This window comes from Peromyscus maniculatus, chromosome 1 (assembly GCF_049852395.1).
Source record: "Peromyscus maniculatus bairdii isolate BWxNUB_F1_BW_parent chromosome 1, HU_Pman_BW_mat_3.1, whole genome shotgun sequence".
NCBI lineage: Eukaryota > Metazoa > Chordata > Mammalia > Rodentia > Cricetidae > Peromyscus > Peromyscus maniculatus.
This window is the reverse complement of record NC_134852.1, coordinates 64,996,591-65,009,201: the sequence shown is the minus strand read 5'-3', so window position 1 is coordinate 65,009,201 and position 12,611 is coordinate 64,996,591. Positions and strand designations below refer to the sequence as shown.

At 39.9% G+C, this 12,611-nt stretch overlaps 1 pseudogene; it reads left to right on the top strand.

The window, feature by feature from the left end:
- The first annotated feature begins 11,414 nt into the window (after positions 1 to 11,414).
- LOC102911594 (charged multivesicular body protein 5 pseudogene) lies at positions 11,415 to 12,227 on the top strand (annotated as a pseudogene).
- The last annotated feature ends 384 nt before the right edge of the window (positions 12,228 to 12,611 follow it).

Here is a 12,611-nt window from a genome sequence, read left to right as displayed (position 1 = left end):
AATGAAATATTTTTTTGCTTTGATTTCTACTTTTACTGTGTTTGTGGAATAAAATAAATTTTAACTGATTAACTTAATGACTATTTTGTTATAAGAAAAGTGCCTTTCACAGCATAATGTCTTCTCTCCAAAAGATGAGCATGTGGTTGGAGAGATGGCTCAGCAGTTAGGGGTGTTTACTGCACAATCATTAAGACGTGAGGACAGACCCCAGCACCCATGTAAAGTCTTGGCATGGTCTTACACATACCTCTGATCCGAGCATAGAAGGAGGCAGAGATGGGAGGATCTCTGGGGCTTGCTGGCTGCAGGGAAAATGGGATTTCCAGGTCCAGCAAAAGAACCTGCCTGAAAGAAACAAGTCACAAGGTAATAGAGGAAGATACTGCACATGTATACCTGGCCCCACCCAGAGACAAGAACATGCTCACTTGTGAATCCCAAAACCTATGACTGGGCTGACATCATAACATGAACTTGGCAGGCTTGATGGGGTTGAATGCCCTGGCATGTGGGATTGAGGGTTGGATACAAGTTTATCTAATCAAATCAACAGGGTCCTTCTGAGAGGGAAGTTAGAACAGTCAGTTGTGGTAGGAGATGGGATAACAAAAGCTTAGGTCATGGTCTGGAGAAAATGGAAGATTCTGGATTGCTGGTTTGAAGACAGAGGAAGGAACCAGGAGACAGGGAAATGCCATCCCTTCTAGGGGCTAAAAGGACAATGTACATTGTAGCTAGAGTTTTCCTGCCTTATCCACAGTCAGGGCAAATCTTTGTCACCGGCCAGTCCCACAGCCGCTCAGACCCAACCAAGTAAACACAGAGACTTATATTGCTTACAAACAGTATGGCCGAGGCAGGCTTCTTGCTAACTGTTCTTATAGCTTAAATTAACCCATTTCCATAAATCTATACCTTGCCATGTGGCTCGTGGCTTACCAGCATCTTCACATGTGTCTTGTCCTGGTGGCAGCTGGCAGTGACTCCTTCTGCCTTCCTGTTCTTTCTCTTTTCTTCTGTTAGTCCCGCCTATACTTCCTGCCTAGCCACTGGCCAATCAGTATTTTATTTATTGACCAATCAGAGCAACACATTTGCCATACAGAACATCCCACAGCAGTGCATTGTCTTCTAGAGTCCATGGGATACAGCAGACCTGATAGTGCCTGGATTTCAGCTAAGTGAGGCTGACTTGAACCTCTAATTTTATAACTTAAAGGCATCACATTTGTATAATTTTCATCCAGTGTGCTTGTGTCAGTTTTCAACAGGAAAAGAGAATAGCATCAGCCTGATAAAATTTGTAGTTTCTGTTACTAAAGCCCTGCATCATTTCATGTATTCAGTACCAGGCTTGTCTTTCTCCCTACTAAGACCCAAGGTACATAATAATTACTTAACATGATTCTAACATGGAAATGTGTTACTAGTCACACAGTCAGTTTCAATAGAGAATGGTGTATGATATGGTTTCCCTGTGCAGCCTAGTCTAGTGATCCTTCTCCTTTGATTTCTTTAGTCCTGGGATAACAGGGCTGTGCAACAAAACCAGGCTCATTGGCCATTGTAAGAGGGCCTCTGTTTCTTCTCATGCATGTGTAATTACTTGGCCAACATAATCTGATAAAAACAATACTCTTGTAACCTTGATGGGTCATGCTTATGAGTTGGTAGAGTAAATTTCCTGTATTTGGGACATAGTTCCTACCTCCTGAGTTTTAGGCATAGTTGTTATTTCCTGTGTTTAGGGAACAGTTCCTATTTCCTGTATTTAAGTTGTGGTTCCTACTTACTGTATGTACTTCCTCATAGTTCCTGTTTCCTGTGTTCAGGGTATAAGAGAAACCAAATGTATCTTCTATCTCACCATAAAAAAATGATAATTTTCTATAATTAAAAAAATCTGTAAATTTATAGTTCATTCTATAATAAAATCTACCAGTAGTCTGCAAAACATGAGACCTTCAGGGCTAAAACCTAAGAAGACATAAAAGCACTGACCTAAGGTTGTTTTTATCTTCTTTGCATGAGCCTCTATGGTTTTATGTTGGGTTTGTCCATGTTCTCCTGTTCACTTTGCCTAGGCATAGTGTTTTTCCACCAGTTACTGAGGAACTGTCAAGAGCTCAAGAGGTTGTTAGGTTGATATTTAAACTGACTATCCCATTAGTGGAGGGCCCTTTATATTTATATTTCAATATTCATAGTTAATATTAATGCTTACTACAGATGGTGGAAAACAAATATAAGTACATATGTTTTTGTGTGTATATCTCAAAACTTATACACATAAGTTTATCTATCTTCATCAGACATTGTGATATCTATTAGACTCCCAAACTGACTCATTATGAATTATAAGGGCTAGATATATTCCCTAAAGTGTTCTTTTCCTCTACTTGTTATTACCATATCTTACAAATTCTATGTTTGAAACTTTAAAGGCACTGTTCTCAGATGTTTTCATTCACTCTGACTCATAGAAGTAAAACAGAAACAAAACACCTAATCATATCATATTATGTACATTTTGATGTTCATCTTGATGTTGAAGAGATACCATTTCCTCCAAATGTGCTTCAGGTTATTTACTTCTGGATGAATTCTATGGAAAGCCTTTGATCTAATAAAATTTGACTAAATTTTAAAATGAAGAAATAGAGATGGTCCTAGAGTTAGCATTTGATTGACACCCCATGTAAAGTGCAAAGCACAGTCAAATAAAGGATTCTGGTGACCACCATGACCCTGTGGTGAATAATCTCAGCAGCTCTAGAGCATGTTCAAACACAGATCTTTCAGAAATAAAATCATCTGAGGATATTGCTAGAACAAGTCATATATAAAAATCCACCACATTTCTTTTATTAAGCCTCTTATTCTTTGATGAAAATGCTGTTTTAGGTCTAAAACTAATTGATAGGCTTGAAATATATGCATCTTGGAATTACTTTGGTCTGGTTACAAACTGTCCATTTATGCTCTGTTAGTAGAATGCTTGCTTAGTGTATATAGAGCCTTAAGATTTGCCCTCAGTATCACATAAAACAGAGAAAGGGACATGCTTATAATTCCAGCCCTAGAGAGGTAGTGGAGGAAGAATCAAAACTCTCTCTCTCTCTTTCTCTCTGTGTGTGTGTGTGTGTGTGTGTGTGTGATATTGAGAGAGAGAGAGAGAGAGAGAGAGAGAGAGAGAGAGAGAGAGAGGAGAGAGAGAAACAGACACAGACATCATGAGATGGAGAGGCATGCAGAGAGAAATCCTGAGAACAAGTACCCTCTGTACATGAACAGTGAAGTATCACACCTTCCCCTGAATGTCTGGATACTCATGGAAACTCCAGTCAGTCTTCTTTGTGCCACTTCACATTATGCATGTCCAACAACTCACTCTGATTCTTCTGATATAAAGGAGTCTTCTAGAAGAATAATGCTAAAATGGCTGCTTTCTTACTGTTCTCGATACAGATGATACTCCCAAAATTAGAAGCAGTACTTTGGGTAGCTTTGGGATGTCATTAGTAGTCCTTGCTTCTTAGGTTTTATGCTCTTTCATAGAAATCTCCCAGAGATCAGGTGTACCGTCAATGGTGTGTTTTGATAACAAGACTAATCCATAAAAGTAGTTAACACCGTCTATGTATTTTTAGGGTAAGGGAAGCTCACCATCTTTCCTTGAGAACATTAACCAATCCTTGGGAGATTCCTAAGTAGAGAGGAACTTAGAACCCAGAAACTGAATTCTGGAGTCTCAGAGTAGAGATTGGATGGAAGATGTGGCTATTCAAAAGTATCGAAAGGCTCACTGCTTTTCCCTCCACATAAAGAGAACAGGAAGGAATTAAACAGCAAAAGAGCACAGAAAAAGCAAACAACAACAAAAATTAAACAACAATGAAATACAACAATGAAATGTTTCATACATCAAAAGGACCATGACAGTAAAACTCTAAATGTAAAGTGAAGTCTACAATGCAATATGAAAACCTGAGGGATTCTTTTTTTCTTTATTATGAAATTTTTTATTCATTTTACATACTAACCATAGATCCCCTTCTCATCCCTCCTCCTGCTCCCCCTACCACACCCCCCATTCCCTTCTCTGAGAAGGTAAGGCCTCTCATGGGGAGTCAGCAAAGCCTGGTACTATTGGTGAAATTATTAAGGCCACTCCACATAGTTAAAAGGATATTTATTTAATGGTGTAACTCACAAATTAAGGGATAGGTAGGTCGCAGGGTCTAGGGAAGGTGTATCGCAGTCCTGCGGTGTTCTCTAGAGCTCTGCTCGGTCCACCTCCACCGTTCAGGGTCCCGGCACAGAGAGAGCACTCGCCCATCCAGCTCTCAGGTCTCCAGGTGCCTCCCTTGGCCCCGCCTCATAGGCATGACAGTTGCCAGAGTCTCAGTGGGGGTTGGAACTTCCAGATCCAAGCTGGAATGACTACCCACTACATCTCCCCCTTTTCGTCTAAATAAGAAGATTCTAAACTAATACAAGACTATATACAAAGGAATGGTTATCAAATATTGTCCAGGAATAATGAGGGATAATGACCTAGATAAGATGGAACTACAACCAATGCAAACAATATCAAGCAAGAAACATACTAAAATCCAGGGAAGTATAGAGCATAGGTAAATGGCATGTTATAAAGATCATTTCAAAAGGTGTCCTATCCTAAAGAACCTGAATCTAATACTTAATATGTTCTATCTAAGATATTATATATACTAAGTTGTAACCCCAACTTTACAAAGGAACATTAGATGACTGTCCAGGCTGTCAGCTGTCTCTGTCTACCCTGTAAGACTCCCGAAAGTTGCTTACATCCTTCTCCCATTTCTCAGGTAATATTATATCCTTCTGAGGTCTTTGATGTGGTTGAAGACTAGATAGTTGTAATTTCCTCAGTTATGATAAAAGATAAGTTAGATATAAAACCTTGAACTCACAAATATAAGACATCTTCTTTAATATTTTAACTGCAATTCTTGCTTGATAATTGTTTTGTTATATGTAATTTTACCATGTTAAAGTTAAAACCTTCCTTTTTAAAAAAAGAAGAAAAGAGGAAGTGCTGTGGATATTGCTCTATATAAATAAAACACTGATGGCCAGTGACCAGACAGGAAGTATAGGCAGGACAAGGAGATAGAAGAATTTGGGAAACAGGAAGAAGGAGGGAGAGACACTGCAGCCACCATCAGGACAAGCAACATGTTAAGACGCCGGTAAGCCACCAGCCACGTGGCAAGGTATAGATTTATAGAAATGGGTTAATTTAAGATATAAAAACAGTTAGCAAGAAGCCTGCCATGGCCATACAGTTCATAAGTAATATAAGCATCTGAGTGATTATTTTATATGTGGATTGTGGGACTGCGGGGCTTGGTGGAACCTGGCGAGAAGCCCTCCAGCAACATGGTACATTCAGCTGAGGCAGGTCCAAGCCCTTCCCCCTGCATCAAGGCTGTACAAGGTGTTCCACCATAGGTAATGGGCTCCAGAAAGCCAGCTCATGCACCAGGGATGGATACTGATCCTACTGCCAGGGGCCTCTTTAACAGACCAAGCTACATAACTGTTTTGCTTATGCAGAGGGCCTAGTCCAATTAATTCCATGCAGGCTCCACAGCTGTTAGTCTAAAGTTCATGGGTGCCCCCACTAGCTTGGTTTGGTTGTCTCTGTAGGTTTCTCCATCATGATCTTGATGCCCCCTTGCCCATAGAATCCTTCTTTTATCTCTTCAACTGGGCTCTTGGAGCTCAGCCTGGTGCCTGGCTGTGGATCTCTGCATCTGCTTCCATGGATGAAGATTGTATGATGACAGTTAGGGTGTTCACCAATCTGATTACCCGGTTAGGCCAGCTCAGGCACCCTCTCCACTATTGCTAGTAGTCTAAGCTGGGGCCATCCTTGTGGGAATTCTTGAAACAGCATTCTGTGGAGTGTTAGGTTTTACTTAAGCAATAAATAGACTGAGAATTCTGTTCTTTTTTCCAGAAAGATTTCCCCAGGATTGACTTCATATGTGGCTAAGGTAGAGAAAGGTGGCAGACAATTAAAGGTGGCAGACAATTACAGGTAGCAGACAATTACAGGTAAGGTGGAGATCAGAGTGAAGGAAGGGGACTGACTTGATGCTAACAACAGGACTAGAAGCTTATGAGGTCTTCAGCTGTCTGTAGACAGGAGGCACGGACACACTCCTTTATTGACCCTGATTTTCTGCCTGTGATAAGCCTTGGGTATTAGGCAAGGACTTATAAGACTTGGTTCTGATTTGATTAATTTATCTGCATTAAGCACTGAAGGCCTTGCCAAAAACAGTTATCTGCCACAGTTTCATATTGTCTTAAGAGCCACTACATTTAAGAATGTTGGTATTTCTTTTAATAACTCATAACTTTGCAGTGTGGACAGACTGAACAGACATATTTTTAATATTGTCAGATCTCCATATCTTCGTTTTTATCTGTGAATTCAGACAAGAGAGGATAAAAACTTTTCAGAAAAATAAATTGTGTCTAAATAAATAAAGGCATTTCCCTATAAATCTTATTCTCTGAAGAACACAGTATAATAACCATACACATAGCATTTATGCTGTATTAGATATGAGCATTTTCCATGTGACTTGAGGGATACAGAAGGAGGATGTCAATAAATGCTATGCTGTTTTCTAGAGAGACATCCACATTGGCAGACTTTACTATTCACAATAATCATAGAACCAACTACTAATATAGAGACTATAGTTTATAGAGAATTCAGAGGGATGAAGTGGAAATAAGAGTGTGTGTATATATGTATTTAAATATATGAGTGTGTATATATATTTGTGTGTATATGTGTATTATAGGAATTAATAACAAATTGAGTTATAAGCTCTTTGGTGGTTATGGGAAATATAGGAATAATTAATTCAGTCTAGAATAATTTATGTAAGACTCTTTGCCTTAACTCAAGCCGCCCCCCCTTTTTTTTGGCCTTTTTCCAAACAGGGGTTCTCTGTGTAGTTTTGGAGCCTGTTTGGAATTTGCTCTGTAGACCAGGCTGGCCTCTAACTCAGAGATCTGCCTGTGTCTGCTTCCTGAGTGCTGGGATTATAGGCTTGCATCACCAACACCTGTCAACCCCTCTTAAGCTTGAGATAGTGAGACAGACACAAGGCTGTAAAGCAGAGTGCTCACAGCATACACTTTCCCTTTGCTCTTTGGTTTCAATATTTTGCCTAAATGAATGTCCAAGGAGAACAAAGCTTTAGCACAGCAGTTTCCCTTCTAGCTCTACTTTAAAAAGATGATCTTTTCAGCAGAATTAATATTGACAAAATGCACACATTACCAGGAACAATCTAGAGAGGAATGGTCTACATTTAGAGTCTGGTGACATTCTCTAAAGAAATAGGAAGAAGAATATAAAGGCCTCAACATTCAGGTGGAAGGACAAAAGACCCTAATAGTCAAAGTAATCCCGAGCAATCAGGATTGCTGAGGTATTGGAATATCTGGTTTGAAATCATGTTTTAGTCACACTAGCACACAACATTTTACTGTCACAAAAGTGCTCAAGAAGATGGTGGAACAGAAGATTTGGAAAAGGCCACACAACCTACAGCCATTGGAACTTGACAAAGATACCAAAAATATACATTTTTTTAACTTTAAAAACCTTTTTAGCTTAAAAAATGATGGTGAAAAAACTGGGTGTACACATGTAGATGAATGAAACTATGTCCTTAACTATCACTTTGTTCAAACCCTAGTTTAAGAAAAAACTAGAGATTTGAAGGAACACAGGAGAAATATATGGATAGGAAGGGATAATCTGAATGACTGCAGTAATGACTGGCAATTGCAATTACATGAAATTGAGAAATTCTGCATGGCAAAGGGAACTCAACCATTGCAGAAACAGACAACAGGATGGTACAAGGCCTTTGCCAGGATTCATCAGGCAGAAAGAAGAACCCAAAACATTAAATGCCAGGAGAGTAAATAATCCAATAAATAAGCAGGAAAATGAACAGACACTTTTGATGAAGTGAAATGGCCAATAAAACTGTGAAACTGTTCTCATCTTTAGCCATCAGAGAGATACAAATCAAACCCACACTGTAATTCTCTCTCTCTGTTCTTCATTCTAGCAAGAAGAAAAAAAAACTACAAATGTTGTCCAAGGTACAGGGAATAAAGCCTCTTGTACACAATTTTGGAAAAGCAAATTAGTCCAGACATGAGAGAAATCAGTACAGAGTTTTCTCCAAAATCAAAAATATAGAGCTACCATGTGGCCCAGCCACAATTCCTGGGTATACACCCAGCAATGGAGGTCGGTTTCCATGGGAGACACCTGCATGTCCATGTTGATCACAGCATCCCTCACAGCTGCAGTCTATGCAGTCAGCATTGGTGTCCGTCAATAGATGAATGGCTAAAGAAAACACAGTATGTATGCACAGTGCGGCTTTATTAGTCACAAAGAAGACTGAAGTTATGTTGCCTGTAGAGAAGTAGATATAACTGGAGATCATCATAGGAAGTGAATCTAATCATACAAGAACAGAAGGCTATGGGCAGATTAGAAAGAGTTTTAAAAATTACATTTAAATACAGATTTGTGTGGATGTATAAGGGGCAAGGAGGGCAGAGATTATATAACCAACTGTGTTGTGTGCATATCCAAAAGTAATTTTCCCTAATTATACAGAACACTAGGGCTTGTCTAGAGCACAGACTGATTAGGGTGACCTTATAGCAAATATTTATATACTGTTTAAACAGGTCCATTAACATGACTATTCTCAACACTAGACTGTAGTGTGTAGCCATTCCAGCTTTGATCTGGAAGTTCCAACCCCCATTGAGGCTTCGGCAACTGTCACGCCTATAAGGTAGGGCCAGTCCTAGCATATGATGGCTGCGTCCACTGACTAAATTGTTTCTTCTAACATCTGCAGACATTCTCTGTAGCTGTGATCTTTAATTTGGTCTCTGCCCTGGTTAGCACCATCCACACACAATGTTGACTTCACACTCAAGTTTGTTTTCACTTTTTTTGAAACAGTATATTTTTATGGAAAATGTGTTATTATTAAGAAAGGGTAAGAACTAAGATTAGAATGGCCAATTGAAAGGATAAATACTTAAAAATGTCTGGACTTTCTTCCCTTTAGACAGACTGCGACTTTCTTCAAATCTGCCAAAACAAGTGGAGTAGATCTGCTCCTTAATCAAAGACCATACACAGCGGGTGTGAGTGCATTCTTAATCCTTCGACTTTGATTGCTACTGAGGGCAGTGCTCAGGCAGGGAGATAGCAAACACTAACAATCATTTAAACTGCTTTTACAATTTCAAGGAGTTGCTTGATAGACATTATGAAAATGTCATTTATACTGGATGAATTTTCTGCTCACTGTTGCGAGTATGTGTATAGCACAATTTATCAGTATGTTTTTGGTCTCCATAGACAGATTACAAGCTTTCACTGAGTTTGGGCTTTGGAAGAATTTCAGTGTGTTATCCGGTTAAAGTACTCGTTACAAGCTCTCCAGTGTGGACAATTTAGCTGTGGAAAAACAATATTGGCTCTATTTTGCTCTCAGTAGTTTATGTCAAAATAAGAGTCATCTGTCAAAAAGAGGAAAACAAAAAGTTTTAACAGGAGTTTTGCTAAGTTGAGGAAGCCAGGGGCAGAAAGAAGGGGCTCATGGTTGCTTACTGTGATGCAGATCAGGGATGTGGACAGAAAAAGGAGCTTCTGATATCTCATCTTGACTTTTTATGTGGAGAGGTGTCCTTGAGTCTTCCTGTTTAAAAGGAAAAAATGTCACAAGTGTATTGTCTCTCATGTAGACAAAGACACACTCTCATGTGTCTATTTCTCTTATTACTATCTAAATCAGAAGGAAATACAAGTTTTAGCAAAGAGAATAAGCATGACCTCCATATATTCACCTGCAGTTTTTAGTGGTTACTTCAGATACAGGACAGTGATGCACAGGGAAAAATGCAAATGAGACAGGACCATAGACTCAGTCCGCAAATATGGGTGCTCGTCAATGTTGCAAGTCAGAGGCAAGACTGGTGTTTTCTTGTTGGTGGGTGTGTGGGATAGACTAGTGGATCTAAGGAGGCCAAGCGTCTCCTGCTGTGAGTCAGATCCACCCAGGGATGGGACTGGATGCTGAGAGTAGAAGGTCACTGTCAGTTCCCTCTCACCTGCAGTGCTGGGTTTGATCTGATCAGACAAGAATTCTCAATAACTGGAGAGTTTGGTGCTGTGTGAGAAGAGGTCCATGACTGTGATGTAGGAAGCTTTGCATGAAATGTGGCAGAATCAACATGAGTGTGCAATCTACTGGAGTCTGGAGTCTCTGAATTCTCATCTATCAACAGATTAACAATGAAGCCATTAATTTGTTCATTCACTGGGACCTCTTGTCTATCACAGTGCTTTATTTTCTGGCTGGACAGTAGCACATTTAGCAAACATCCCCTCTGTCCTCAAGGAACCTGCATCCTGCATTCTAGAGTGATAAATCTATAATGAGCAATTCAAATTAAGATTTTCAGAAAATGATAACGTTACAAAATAAGATGATAATGGCCAAAGCAGAGCATATATGGAAGTTGGGAAAGCAAGGGAGCATGGGAGACAAGGCATCCATGAATTTGACACAGGGCACGTGACTCTGAGATAAAAGCTGGGTGATAGGAAGTCAGTTACAGGAAGTAAATACACCAGTTGTATTTATTTCTTTATAACATTGCAATAGTGATGACTACTTGTGAATTAGTGCTATGGGGCAAAAACAATGGTGTGGTAGAATTGTAATGCCCTGTGAATATTAGAAACTTATTATTCTGATGATGGTAACACGGCATTGTTAAAGTGTTTGGTGATGGTAGTTCTAGTAGTAGTTAGCCACTATCAAATTTTATCTCTTAAAAAGTGACATGTATTACTTGGAGGAATAATTTTGAGCAGGGATCTCTTTGGGACCATTTTCAGAACTGTAATCCTCTTTAGAGATTCTTCTGGCCTGTGGAGCCCCAAAGAGACACACACACACACACACACACACACACACACACACACACACACACACACTAAGAGAACATCCTGCACTGAAGTGACTTGCAGCAGTCTTTATATGTGAGCCTTGCACTGCCTGACTCCATTAGACTGGGTGTATGTCATAGAATTGCTCTTCTCAATCACCTGGATTTCGTGTGTGTGTGTGTGTGTGTGTGTGTGTGTGTGTGTGTGTGTGTCCCAACATTCACTGACCTCTTAGTAGAAGGACCAGCCAGTGTAATTCCTCTTATAAGCAGTTCACTCTGTTTCTTCTCTCTGCCACATCTTTTGGGTTGGAGACAATATCTAGGGGTAGGTTTCTGGTTTTTCTTCCAGTGTTTGGGTCTCTTTGCCGCCGGCCAAGATGAACCGATTCTTTGGAAAAGCGAAACCCAAGGCTCCACTGCCAAACCTGACTGACTGCATTGGGACGGTGGAGAGCAGGGCAGAATCCATTGACAAAAAGATTTCCCGGTTGAATGCTGAGCTAGTGAAATATAAGGATCAAATCAAGAAGATGAGAGAGGGTCCTGCCAAGAACATGGTCAAACAGAAAGCCCTGAGGGTTTTAAAGCAAAAGCGGATGTATGAGTAGGAGTGAGACAACCTTGCCCAGCAGTCCTTTAACATGGAGCAGGCGAATTACACCATTCAGTCACTGAAGGACACCAAGACCATGGTTGATGCCATGAAAGTGGGAGTAAAGGAAATGAAGAGGGCTTATAAGCAAGTGAAAATCGACCAGATTGAGGATTTACAAGACCAGCTGGAAGCTATGATGGAAGATGCGAACGAAATCCAGGAAGCATTGGGTCGCAGCTCCAGCACCCAGGAGTTAGACGAGGACGACCTGGAAGCAGAGTTGGATGCGCTGGGCGATGAGCTTCTGGCTGATGAAGACAGTTCCTACTTAGACGAAGCGGCATCTGCACCTGCGATTCCAGAAGGTGTTCCCACTGACACAAAAACCGAGGATGGAGTGCTGGTGGATGAATTCGGACTGCCGCAGATTCCAACTTCCTGGACTTGCAGTATTCCAGCACATGATGTAAAAAACAAACAAACAAACAACAACAACAACAACAAACATATTCTGGGACTAGGAAATATTTCCCAATTTGCCAAACAGATTTAGGTTTCTTTCCTTTCTTTGAAGGAAAAGCTAATTACACTGCTCTTGGATTTTAATTTTTTTTTCTGTTAAGAAATTCATTGCTTGGGAGAAGCTGTCTTTTACTAAAATTTGATTCTTTTTTTTTTCTCTTAGTAAAGACTAACTGAAAAGTCTCTTTGACTTTGTATGACTTGTTTTCATTCATTAACAATAATTCAAAATAAAAACAAGGAGATGAGACTGTACATTCTACAGTAGTATAAGTGCAGTCTCAGTGTGACTTGATACACTGATGAGATAAAGATTATTGAAGAGATTGAGACTGTTGATAGGATGCTTCCAAACCGTTGTCTCTTGTGGTGTTATAGTGGGTTTAAGTGACGGCTTTTTTTTTTGGATAGGTTT